This window comes from Pteropus alecto, unplaced genomic scaffold (assembly GCF_000325575.1).
Source record: "Pteropus alecto unplaced genomic scaffold, ASM32557v1 scaffold81, whole genome shotgun sequence".
In the NCBI taxonomy this organism is placed as follows: domain Eukaryota; kingdom Metazoa; phylum Chordata; class Mammalia; order Chiroptera; family Pteropodidae; genus Pteropus; species Pteropus alecto.
In genome coordinates, this window is record NW_006433378.1 from 20,183,260 (window position 1) to 20,196,009 (window position 12,750).

Genomic DNA, 12,750 nt, shown 5'->3' on the forward strand with positions numbered 1-12,750 from the left:
TAATTTTGTTCACTTTAGTATGTGTTTCTTTTCAGATTTTTGATTTTCATGTGACTAGAAGGAATAGTGGTTGCTATTTTCCCCACTCCAAAAATGCTCAGTTGTTCTGGAAAGTATTTTCTTATCATATAAGAATTCATCTTAGTCTTGTGGAAATTTCTTTCTACTTAATTGCTCAGATATTGATGATAGTATATTATGTAATTATCTTTATTTTTTCATTAGGAAAAATTCACCACATTCAATAAAATACAAAATTTACTACTTGGTTCATCTTTCCCATAGTCTGCTTTTGATTTTTGTACCAGTGACTTCACATTAATCATGAATGAAAACTCTGTGCTGCTCTAAATAAAATTCAGAACCTTTGTATTCTCAAGTCTCATTTGTAAAATTATACCTGCTTCTTTTACCACAACAGCCCTTTCCATAAAACCACTAGTAAATTCCTAAAAAACATAATGGTAAATTTTCTACATTCTACCTCTAGCTATTTTCTACCTTTTTACCAAATATACCCTTGACTCTTTAAACTAATTTTTCTTTCTTGAATCTATGCTTTTTTCTTATATCATCAAATATGGAAATCTCCATTTCCCTCCCCTTCAGAAAACTGCTTAATTCTTATGTTCTTTATCCTTCATGAAGATTTCTCTAATTTAGAGGCAACGAAGTGTGAATATTAACCTTCCTTTATCCGCAAAAACAAAAAAAAAATGGAAAATATAAAATAATATATGATCCCACTACTTTGTAATTTATATTTATCAGATTTAATTGTTCTAGTTATGTAAAATAGTCACATAAAAAACTCAATACTATCATAACATTAATGGAAATATGTTAGTTCAAAGTCGATGTTCATTAATGTGTACTTTAAAATGGCATATAATTTATAGTGGATTACATCATCTGTAAGAAATTTTAATAATTATAGATTTATGTTAATAAACACATTTAATTTTGAAAGTGGATGATTGTATTGAAAATAAATCATATCTCCTTTGTATATTATCTTCAGCCTCAGAGACTATGGCTTTTTTTTCTTTTTTTAATTTCTCTTCTCTAATTGTTAGTCTTCCACCACTGTGTCATGTACCTTGTTTCTGCTTTTATTTCTCTCTGACTTTTTCTTCAACAGTCTCTTTAACTATACTTTCTTCTCTGCCTACTCCTAATTTTTATTGTTTTCTTTTCCCAGACCCAATAACCTTTCCCCCTTTTTTTTTTTTTTACTTCTGCTGTGTTCACCACCTTCTTCAACTTCTTTTCCATCCTCATTCTCTTTCTACTCCTATACTTCTCACCCATCTCCTCATTTATTCCTTTGCCTTTATCTTAACTGAGGAAGTCTTCCAACACTCGGTCCCTTCACATCACCCCCTCTTCCTCTAAATTCTCTCATTAAATTCCATTTTGTACTCCTAATACAGTGTTTGGCCTATAAGAAGACCCTCAATTAATACTTAAAGGATAAATATGCATGTATACATTTTCCCTCGTTTACAGCTTTAAATAACAAAATAATACTGTCACTTTCAAATTGATGAACCATGTACTCTCCTCCTTCTTGAATGTATAAATCTCACCTAGGTAATTCTCTTCTTGGATGTGTTATCATAACCTCAAATCCGTGTATCTAATATTAAATACATCTTGCCAGCAAAGTGGAGATATTTCTACAGTTAGTAGTACTTCCTCTTCTGATGATTACCCAAGTTCAGTATAAAAGTACCACCTTTACTCATTTATATATGGTTCCATTGGGAATGTTGCATATCCATTTCCTTAATCTCTTACCACAACAAGTCAAATTCTGGCCCTAATTTCTCATTCTTGGATCCCCCAGTGAACCTTTAGCTCCAGGCACTCAGGGCATCTTGCATTTTCCCACTATAATTTGTTCTTCGCATTATTACTAAATTTATATTTTCTGTGACCGATTTCATATTACTGATTTTTTCTGCTTAATGTTCTGGATTTCCTACTATGCTAATTCTAATTCCTTTGTGTGGCTCACGGACCTTTTATAACATACCTCTTCGCCAACCATCTAAACCGTTCACCACTCCAAGTCATGGTAATCATCAAATTATTTATTAAATTCATACATATGTAAGACACCAATCATTTTCCCTAGGTGGCTAATTTGATGCTCACTTTATCTCTGCCTCTCTCCCCACATAATTCTCCCACCTTGAATTTTCCTTCATTCTCTAATTTATCGGTCTAGTTCTTCAAGCCTGGTTCCAGGTTTCCCCTCAGTGGTACCTTTATGTAGTTACCAACGTCCTCTGAACTCCTGCCACCCTTCTTGTTTGTGTCACGTAGCTATTACAGACCAAGTTTTGTTCTTGAGGTGTTAATCTTGATTCTCCAAATAGACAGTTAGTTCTTTGACGACAGTAACAACATCATATCTATGTCTCCACAGCACCTGTCACAGTACTGATCTCCAACACATACAAAGAGCTCAGCGAATCACTGTTGATCATGTGCTGAATTCAGGGAGAAGCAATATTCATTGTTAGTTCACTTGTTCAGTTGCATTTTTTTTAAGAGCCAGAGCGTCTAAAAGTGTGGTCCATGACCAGCAGCATTAGCATCACTTGGGAACTTGTTAAAAATGAAAATTTTAAGATGACACTAGATCTACTAAATCAAAAACTCTGGGGATAGGGCCCAGAAATTTGTGTTTTTCAAGCCCTCTGAGTAATTATGACACAGACTATCATTTGAGAATCACCACTGAAGATCAATCATCTAGTCGTCAGAGCAATATTTCCAGATAAAATAGCACTGGGCAACACAAATGGTTAATTTATCAAGCTTTTATTTTTCAGAGCATTCTGACCTGCATAAAACAAGGCAAATGGTGATTAGCAATGTACTTTCCGTGATTCAGAAAGCTTAGATGATAATGGAAACACAGTCTATTTGTGCAATCATTCTTCTACAGCTAAAAGGTTTTGCAGTAAAGGTTAATATTCCATGTTTAACTTTTGTCTTGTTCTTCCTCAAAACTGACTTATCATGCAGTTCTGAAATTGGACTCTAAAGTACAGGGGCTATTGTTGAAAGCACAGTCTAGCTGCTCCATACTGCAGGGTCCTTAAAAAGATTTTAAGATGCAAACATTATATTTCAGTTACCCCATTCACCATCCTTTATGAATAACCTCACCTTAGGGGCTCTGAATAGGGATGAGATCAGGAACAGAGACTACAGACATTGAAGCTGAAGACCTCAGAAAGGCCATTACCTGCTCACAAGGTTTTAAGCATAATTTGGGCAACTCAATGTTGATCTATAATCTATCTGTTCAGGGGCCAAAGGGAAGCCATGAACCCCAGAGATGTAGTAGTCAATTTTATTTCCACCTAATTGGATGGTATATTAGTCAGGGTTCTCTAAAGAAACAGAACAAGTTAGAGATAGGTAGGTAGCTAGATAGATAAATAGATGATAAGTAGGATCTAATAGGAGATATATGTATGATATAATAGAAGATATGAGAGAGATTCATTTTAAGAAATGGGTTTACATAATTCTGGGGGCTGTCAAGACCAAAATCTGCAGAGCAGGCTGGAGACACAAGGAAGAGTTAATAGTCTAGAGGCAGCATTTTCTCTTCCAGTGAACCTCAGTCTTTTTCGGCCTTCAATTGATTGGATGAGGCCAGTGTTTACAGAAGGTAATGTTTTACTCAGTCTACTGATTTAAAAGTTAATTTCATCTAAGAAATATCTCTACAGAAACATCTATCCTGGTGTCTGAGTGAACGTCTGTGCTCCACAGACTAGCCAAGTGGACACGCAAAATTCACCATCACAGGTGGTGAACCGCCTGAGTACTTGTTATATGGTACTTCAGATTCTCCCCACATATTTAACTAAAAGGTACTTTTCAGCTTTAATCTCAAGTAGAAAGTACATATTTCCAGGTGACTTAAAGAGAAAAGATTCAGTTATTTGGGGGTTTTTTGTTTGTTTTTTGTTTTTGTTTTTGTTTTTTTCACTAATCCAGGGCACAATTTTTCTTACCAGGTTTTGAGGTGAAAGGAAAGTTCTTTTCATTCAAGGCAGTAGATGAAATTTCCTAGGAATGCTTTTATAAAATACCAACAGTCTCACCTCACACCAGTTAAATCAAAATGTCAGGGATGGGGTCCAGGCACTGACATTTAATAAAAGCTCTTCAGGCAAATCTGATGTGCATTCATATTTAAGAATCTCTGCTCTAAATAAAGAAAATCTTCCCCAGCATGTCCTACAACTCCAGTCATCACCCAAATCTGATATTGCAATATCTGAGAAAAATGATCAGCAAATACAGAGGGTTTGGTCAGAGCACATTAGACTGCATGCTGCAATGCTGAGAAACTTGGAATGATGAAACTGCTTCCCAAGAATCCGAGGCTTCCTTCGAGCTTCTCCAGACCACCTTCTCTCTTCCTTCCCCTTCCTTTTCCTCTTTCCTTGTCCTATCTTCTCCTCCCTATTTTCCCCTTCCTCCTCCTTTTCCTCCTTCCCCTATTCCCCTTCCCCCAGGTTTAGGGGTAGCAGCATTACTGACTTAGAGATAGTGGTAGAGATTTTACCCTATCCTAGGAGAGTCGCGAGACTAATAGATGCTGGATTATAATATCCCACCAAGGGAGTAGAATTCAGGGGCTTGGAGTGTACTTCATTATATGATTGTATTAACCAATGTTACCCCCAATAAACTTAATTTTATATACATATAAAATTAATATATATAATTTTAAAATAAAATTAATATATAATTTATATATATAATTATATATATATCAAATTGTTAAAGTTCTATTTAGACCATTTTATCATTATATCATTTATTTTTAAAGTAAACGTGAATGTTTATGATAAAAAAAAAAAAGAATGGTAGAAATGAAAGGTGGTGAAGATTTGTCAAGGTTTAGTTTTCGTGAGCAGTGTAACTGGCTAACTTGTCAGCTTCCCAGAATAGAGGCCTACTCGAATGCAATTCAGAGATCAATGCATTAGATCACCTGGGAGCCTGTTAGAAATGCAGTCAATTCTCAGACTCCACCCAGATCTACTGAATCACCATCTCTGGAAATGGGACCCAGCTATCCTGTTTCAACAACCTCTCCAGATGACCATAACGCATGATAAAGTTTGAGAAGCGCTGGTACAGAATTAATGGATTACCCCTGGCTCTCTCTTCACTTCACTCTTTCTAATGTATTTTCTACCAGATTTTATTGGTAAATATTTGGATATATTTATTTAAAACTGACTCTGAAGAATTCATGATTTACTTCTAATTATTTTTTTGGTAGCTGCGCCAAGCTTTCTGAGTCAATAGCCAATTCATCTGTAAATCATATTAGTTATTGTGCATTGTTTTATTTTATTCCTTAGTAATACTTAAAAAAAAAAATGGTGACTGTAGATGAGTGTCTTGTTATTCTTTTGTGGGCATTTTTCAGAGTTTAAAAAAAATTTTTTTTCTCAATCTGTAACTCTTTTATTTCCTTATCTTATTGCACTAGCTAAAACTTCTACCACTGTGTTTAATAGAAATGTGATAGGGCACATCTTTGCCTTATTTTTTATCGTTGTTTTTATATTGCAATATAATTAACATGCTAAAATTTGTTTCAAAAAGCAAACATTTTTCACCAATTTTACTAATAACTTTTTAAATTATGATTAGATGTTGAATTTTATTGAATGTTGTTCTCTAACATCAAATAATATAATAATTTTATTTTGATCTCCTTTAAACTAATCATAAGAATTCATAATAGGGACTATCCTACAATCACAGAATGACCACTTCATCACAGCACTTATAAAATATAACTGTACTTGTTAATCTTCTACATTTTTGCCTTAATAGTCAAAGTAAAAATATTATTTTTGTGTTCTATTTAACAAGTTTTGAAGATTTCCTACTTTTTTATATGACCTATAGATTATTTAAATTCTTCAGAATTGTCTTTTCTTGAAGTCTTGAAAACTTGGAGCTATCTGGATAACTTTAAGGAGTAACATATTAAACAATTTCCTCAATAATTCCGTGGATAATAAACTACATTTGGCTCCTAGTTTAGTAATATTCAATAATTTACATCTTCCTAGAAAATAAATATATTCTTCCAGATTTTAAAAATTACAATGTATGTCAATACAAAGCATTATCCAGTAAGTTTAACGTCTATGTCTGCCGGCTTTATATTCTTACTTACCCTAATTTGTGTGCTTGTCTCTTTTTAATTTCTTCGATAAACAACTTAGATGTTTATTACTGTTGTACTATGAGCTTTGGGATTTATTAAACTTTGTACTGTTTCTCAGTTTTCTATTTCCTTAATTTCTGCTTACATTATTATTTTCTCCTGCTTTTATATGTTTGTTTTGCTGTTCTTTGTATAATTCTTTTTTAAAGTCAATGCTTTTGTTTATTTTCATTTTTTTATAATAATAATAATATGATAAAGAAGGTAATAAAGGTGCTTAATTTTATGTACTGTCCTCTAAGTACATCTTTTAAAATATCCCAGAGGATTTTATATGTATTCTTCTCATTTATTTAATTTTAACGATTATTTCCTTTTTTGGCTATAAAATTATTTACTTTCACCTTGTTAATATGATTTTACTTCTGTTATTTATTTTTACTTAATAATACTATTCTCTGTATCTCTAATCTACACTAATTCTACCTTTTAGAACTTACTGATGTTCAAATCTGAAAAAAAAATTATGGTTGGTTGGAAAGAATATGATTCTCTGTAGAGGATAAAGTATGTTATATATCTCTTGAAATCCTTTTTTATCTTTGACTTACTTAACTGTAATCAATATGGTCTTTCAAGGACTAGAGAGAAGAAATAATTTTCACACTATCACTGATTTTCTGTCAACTTCTAGATATAATATTTTCTTTGGTTTTGACTTCATAGGTTTCAGTACTAAGTCACTTGCTTAGGTTAATATCAATAAAATATATGCTCTCATAATTGTTTTATGTAACTTTTACTTAAAGTTTAGTATTAGTACTGCATTTCATTTTATGTTTGTGTCTGTTTGATGATGGATCTTCGCCTTTCCTTTGAATTTTGAACTACCGATTTAATCTTACATGTGCAACTCATAGAAAATACATACTTGCATTTGTGGTTTCCTTTTGTCTTTTTATTGTCTATACTTTGCTTTATAGCCTGTGGTTTCTTTTTATTTCCAATCTCCCCAAATTGCCCTTGTTTTTTATTATTATAGTCTATAACCATTTTCCTAGTATTCTAAAATTTTTTACACGTAGTATTTAATATCTTCATTCAATTTTGGATGAAGTTTATACTAAAGTATATGTTTAAATGGTTTCAGTGCTCATCATTGCTCCTTGCAATAAAAACTTCTTTATTTACAAATTTATTTTTATTCAATCTTCAATTGGCTGATGTATTTCTTTAAGGAATTTTATTTTGTTTTGCCAGCATCAAAGATACATTACCGATCTTCTTCCTGCATCTTTGCATACTTGAAAATCATTTAATGTTATCTTAATCTATGGACAATATCGGGAGGGGTTAGATTTTAAATTCTTGATTTAGCAACACTTTTCAACACTGTAATCAATGTTCTACTTTTGTAATGGCTATAGAAAATATATTGGAGAACAGAATTGTTTGTTTTTTTTTCTTTTTAGATAATATTTCTTCTGCTCGGTTCCATGCAGAAGTCTTGGTTTATACTTAAAATTTAATAATTCCAGTGAATTATGCTTTGTTACTTACTACTACATTTCTTTCATTTTGGTGGATATCTACAGCTCTTGTTATCAATAGATTTGATTTCTTCAGCTTAATGAATATTTATCTACTCTGCCTTTGAATGATGTTCTCTTTTACTTCTTATTATTTTCTTTAGAAATACCACATAAGCTTATTTTGGAGAGCCATCATCTCCTGGGTAACATTTAATAAGACAGCTATCATGTTTTGATCACTTTCCTCTCCATGGCTTTTAATTTTGCATTCTATATATTTTTCATGTGTGGCCTCTGTCACTGATATGTTTTTCATCCACATTAGTTATGATTTACACTTCTTTTAGCCCTTTTCAAAATTTTTATTGGTATTATTTCTTTCCTCTCTTCCTTTCCTACTTCTGCCAATATCTTTATTCATTTCAATACAGTAACATTTAATCTTTCATTGAGTTGATTCTTAACATTTTTTAGTGTTAAGCAATACACTTAAATTTTTCTTCTGTTTCCTGGTATAAATTTTCTTCAGAAATAACTTTCACCTTCATAATTGAATTGAAGCCTGCAATTCCACCAACACCTTTCACTGAATTCTTTCCCTTTTCTGTCACTTAGTGCTTTGAAGTATTTCCAATTATGCCAAAGACAGTTTTATAAGAGATAACTTATTCAGGAAAAATACAGGTATCTAAATATTTGTGAAAAAGTCTAGTTGTATTATATACAAAATTTGAATTTTAAAATTAATGGAGAAACCTAGAGACCTTGATAAAAACCACAGATTTATAAATATTTATTTGAGGCAACTTGCTAGGCTTCCGAGGGCAAACATTTTAAATGATGTTATTGTCACTGCAACCTCACCCCATTACGCCACTACAAATGTGTCTGTAAGCTAATATCTTATATCACAAAAGCTGCCAACATAAAAATCAAAGCACAATGGAAAGATCCACTGTCCTCTCCCTTTGCAAAACCTACTGTAAGTACAGATGTTTGCACATCTATTTTTAAGTGTCAAGAATTAAAACACTTGATTTTGAAATGTTTGCAAACTGATGTTTAATTTGAACTAAAACCAAATAAGCAATACTATAGTTTGTCTAATGGTCTAACACATATTTTAAAGCAGACTTTCTATTGTAAAGGAAACTTTATTAGAAACCTCATTCAAAACTTCTGAATGTATGAATTTTTATAACATCTTCCAAAAATGAAACGTGGACTCTAAAAACTGAAATCTTTTTGTTGGTAAGCAAGTGCCTAACAACAAAGTATTTAGAAGTGACTTGCAAACTTGTACTGAGAGGAAAATAATTTGAATATAAGATCAGAGAAGGAAATAATCTTAGCAGATCATGTTAAAATTGTTAAAATATATAGAATATGTTGGAAGTCACAATATAGAAGAAAACTAAATGGCACCTTTGGTCAGTGGCTAATCAGTAGCTATAGTAACCACATCTGTAGGCAAAGCAAGAGCAGTCTCCTTCCCCACTGTCCTTAGCAGGAGCCAGAGGAAACACCTCCACCAGCACTGCATGAGTAGACTTGCTTCCCCAGCTCCCTGTGAGCAACAGGTATAAAAATTTAATTTGCATGCATGGGGACAGAGGCCATATGGGAAGTCTTTGTTCTTTCTCATCACTAACACTTCCTAAAAAAATAGTCTCAATTTAAAAAAGTTTGTTATCCGTATCTGACAAAAATATTGTTTTCGTGCTTTTGATTTTGAATTTCCCTATGAGTGAATTTGAATACTTGCTAATATAGTTGGACATTTATATTTCTCTTAGATGGAATGTCTACTTATATTCTCTGCCTATTTTTTATTGGGTTATATGGCTTTCTGTATAGTATTAAGACGTTAATACTCTTCCATTATCTTTATTTCATTTATCTATCTTTTTGTTCATAATTTCGAGCTATCTACTTGATAAAGGTCTACATTATCCATAGATTATATATGTATTCTCTTTGATTTTCTATTTTGCAAAGATATTTTTGCTTTGTTTTGCTATATTTAAATCTTTAATCCTTTTGAAATATTTTTTAGGTAGTATAATTCAAAGTCCACATTTACTGTTTTCTAGATTAGCACTATTTATTAAATAATTAATTTACTGCATTGTACTATACATTTTATCATATCTTACATTCTCAAATGTACTTGGATGTCTTTCAAAATTCTTTATTATATTCTTTTCTTCTATTTTCTATTCTTAAACCAAAAACATATTCTTTTTTATTATTTCTTGATGAATTTTAGAAATGTAGTTTGCATATATTTATAATAATTTTATCCAATGAAGAATCTAGTAGGTATCTTAGTTTACATATTAATATAGAGATTTACATATCATGATAGATCTTCCCATTCAAGAAAAGATCTGCATTTCCACTATAGATTTTTTAAAATAAGGTATCTATTATGGTATTCTTCAAAAATGTCTTTGCATCTTTCTTGTTAATTTTTTCCTGAGATTTTTATAGTTATATCATATTATAAAAATCATTTTCTCCATTTTTTAAACATAAATAACAAAAAAAAATCTTCTTTAACATTTGTCTGGTGTCCATATAGCTTACAAATTTTTTGATTAATTTTAATATTTTTTTACTTTAGTATCCTGAGTTTTCTATGTATGCAAAGATATAATCATCAAAAAGATTATTTTCCCAATGTTAGTACCTGTTATTTTATTTTATTCTCTCTTTACGCTTGATGATGATCATGACAGCTTCCAACTCTCTCCCTAATTTTAACTGAAATTATTTTATTATTTCGCTAATGCAGATAAAATTAATTGCTTTTATTTTGTTAAGTTGCTTTATTATATTTAAATGGCTTTCTTATTTTGCATTTTAAGTATTTTTAGTAAGAATTATTAAATTCTCTCAAAGACTTTGTTTCTCATCTATGCATAGATAGAATCAGCACCAATAGCTATAGTTTCTATGTCGTTTACAATCATCTAGCTCTTGAGAAAGGGCAGGACACAGACATTTCCAGAAAACAGCCTAATGCTCTTAACAAAGCTCTTCGCTGTGATCAAGGACATCTGAGTCTTGTTTGTCATATAATATTGGTCTCAGATAATATTTGCACTTCTGTTGCAGAAATCTATTCATATCAAAATAGGTCCTCAATAACAAATTTCCATGATAAAATGTGAATTATGTTTTAATGTCTAATTATATCTATTTAAACCCTTGTTGCAAGCCAAGTCTCTTAGAGTAAATTTAACCTTCTGATCAGTAATGCTGATTTTCTTGTGTTCTAAAGACCCCAAGTAGTAATTTTCTGACTTATTTTCAAATCCTTTTTTGTCAGCCTTTGTCACAATTTTAAAGTTGCCGATATTTAAGGACATGATTTTTCTATTTTGAAGCCCTTTTCTCTCTTTAGTTACAGCCACTTCTCCTGTCCCCAAAATTGCAAAAAGTAAGTTTTCATAAATTGTTTTTTCTATTTTCAGGACTTGTTTTCCTAGAAAATTTTAATCAAAATTAAACCTACATATATTACAGTATTTCATCACATATTTTTGTTAATGGAAAATCTTTCTTTACAGTTCCCTTAGATCACATCATCTGTAAAAATTTTGTCACTGAAGTGTCTTTCAGATTCTCATTATGTCTTTGCTTCTTTTAAAAACTAGGTTTTATTACCCATTCATAGGTTAATTTACAAATCTTCGCAATGTGAAAAATCTTTTGAAATCAGAGAGATCTGGGTCAGAATCCTAGCTCCACCATTTACAAACCATACGACCTTAAGAAATATTATTAAGCTAAATAGGTATCAACTAAAAATGTATATAACAATATGTACTCCATGTATTTATTCAATTTCTCTTAATTGAACTTTAATAAAGAAAGTAAACATAACCAAATCCTAAGAAAATTAATTATTGGAATGTTAAACCAACTATAATGTGATTGAAGTATTTTGTACAACAAATTGTTACTCAAAATACTCAAATTGGGTTTAGCATTATAACATACTCAATTCAGTAATTATAGGTAGTGTATATCTTGTACCTATAAATCTTTTGGCTTGAAATCATTCTGTGGTTTCACTATGGAAAACAATTGAGATTCTTCTTCTTTTTTTTAAAGCGAGGCAACACTTCGTTGATCTCACAAATTGCAAGGACCTTGTCAGCTTACAATCCCTTATATTTTATTTTTTTATGCCTACAGCACCTGGTCTCCCATCCAAGTAATAACCAGGCCCGACCCTGCTTAGCTTCTGAGATCAGACTCAGGATCAGGCTTGTTCAGGGTGGCATGGCCATAGACTGAGATTCCTCTTTCAAATTTTGGAGTCACCAAAGGATTAGCATCGTAGAAAAACAGATTACATCTGAGAGTATGACTATTCTTAAACATATTCAAAATTTTAAATCTTGCAACTAGAGATTTAAGTGAACATAAATGTTGATTATAAAACATCTATTACTGATTACAGAGAATAGGTCTTAGAGAGTTATACAAATAAATGTATTAATTTCTTAAGCTCTGATTACTGCTTTCCCTTTGCAACCTCCCAAAGAACAGAGAAATTCATTCTAACAAGTCTTTACAATGGTTCACATTGTGCAAATTGCCTTTGAAAATATTATGAAATATGAACCACCCCACAATATTGAGAAGATATTTTATCCACATTTTCTTGTGAGGAAACTTAGTTTTAAGGAGTGACTATGTCACTAGACCAAAGTAATAAATCTAATAAGTAGCAAAGTGCTTTGCCATTCTGTATACATACTCCTGGCAGATGATCAGCTCATCCATTCTTGAATAGTTATGGTAATGAGTTGTTTGCTTCTTAAGGCAACTAAATTGTTATCACCACATCATATAATTTCTCAGCAACCTAAAATGGGTAGATCCCAATGTCTCATCAAGAACTGGAAAAGACTATTCATCATCACATTAGTCTCTAACCACATCCATGAGTTCTTCTGCAAAGGCTTTACTGAA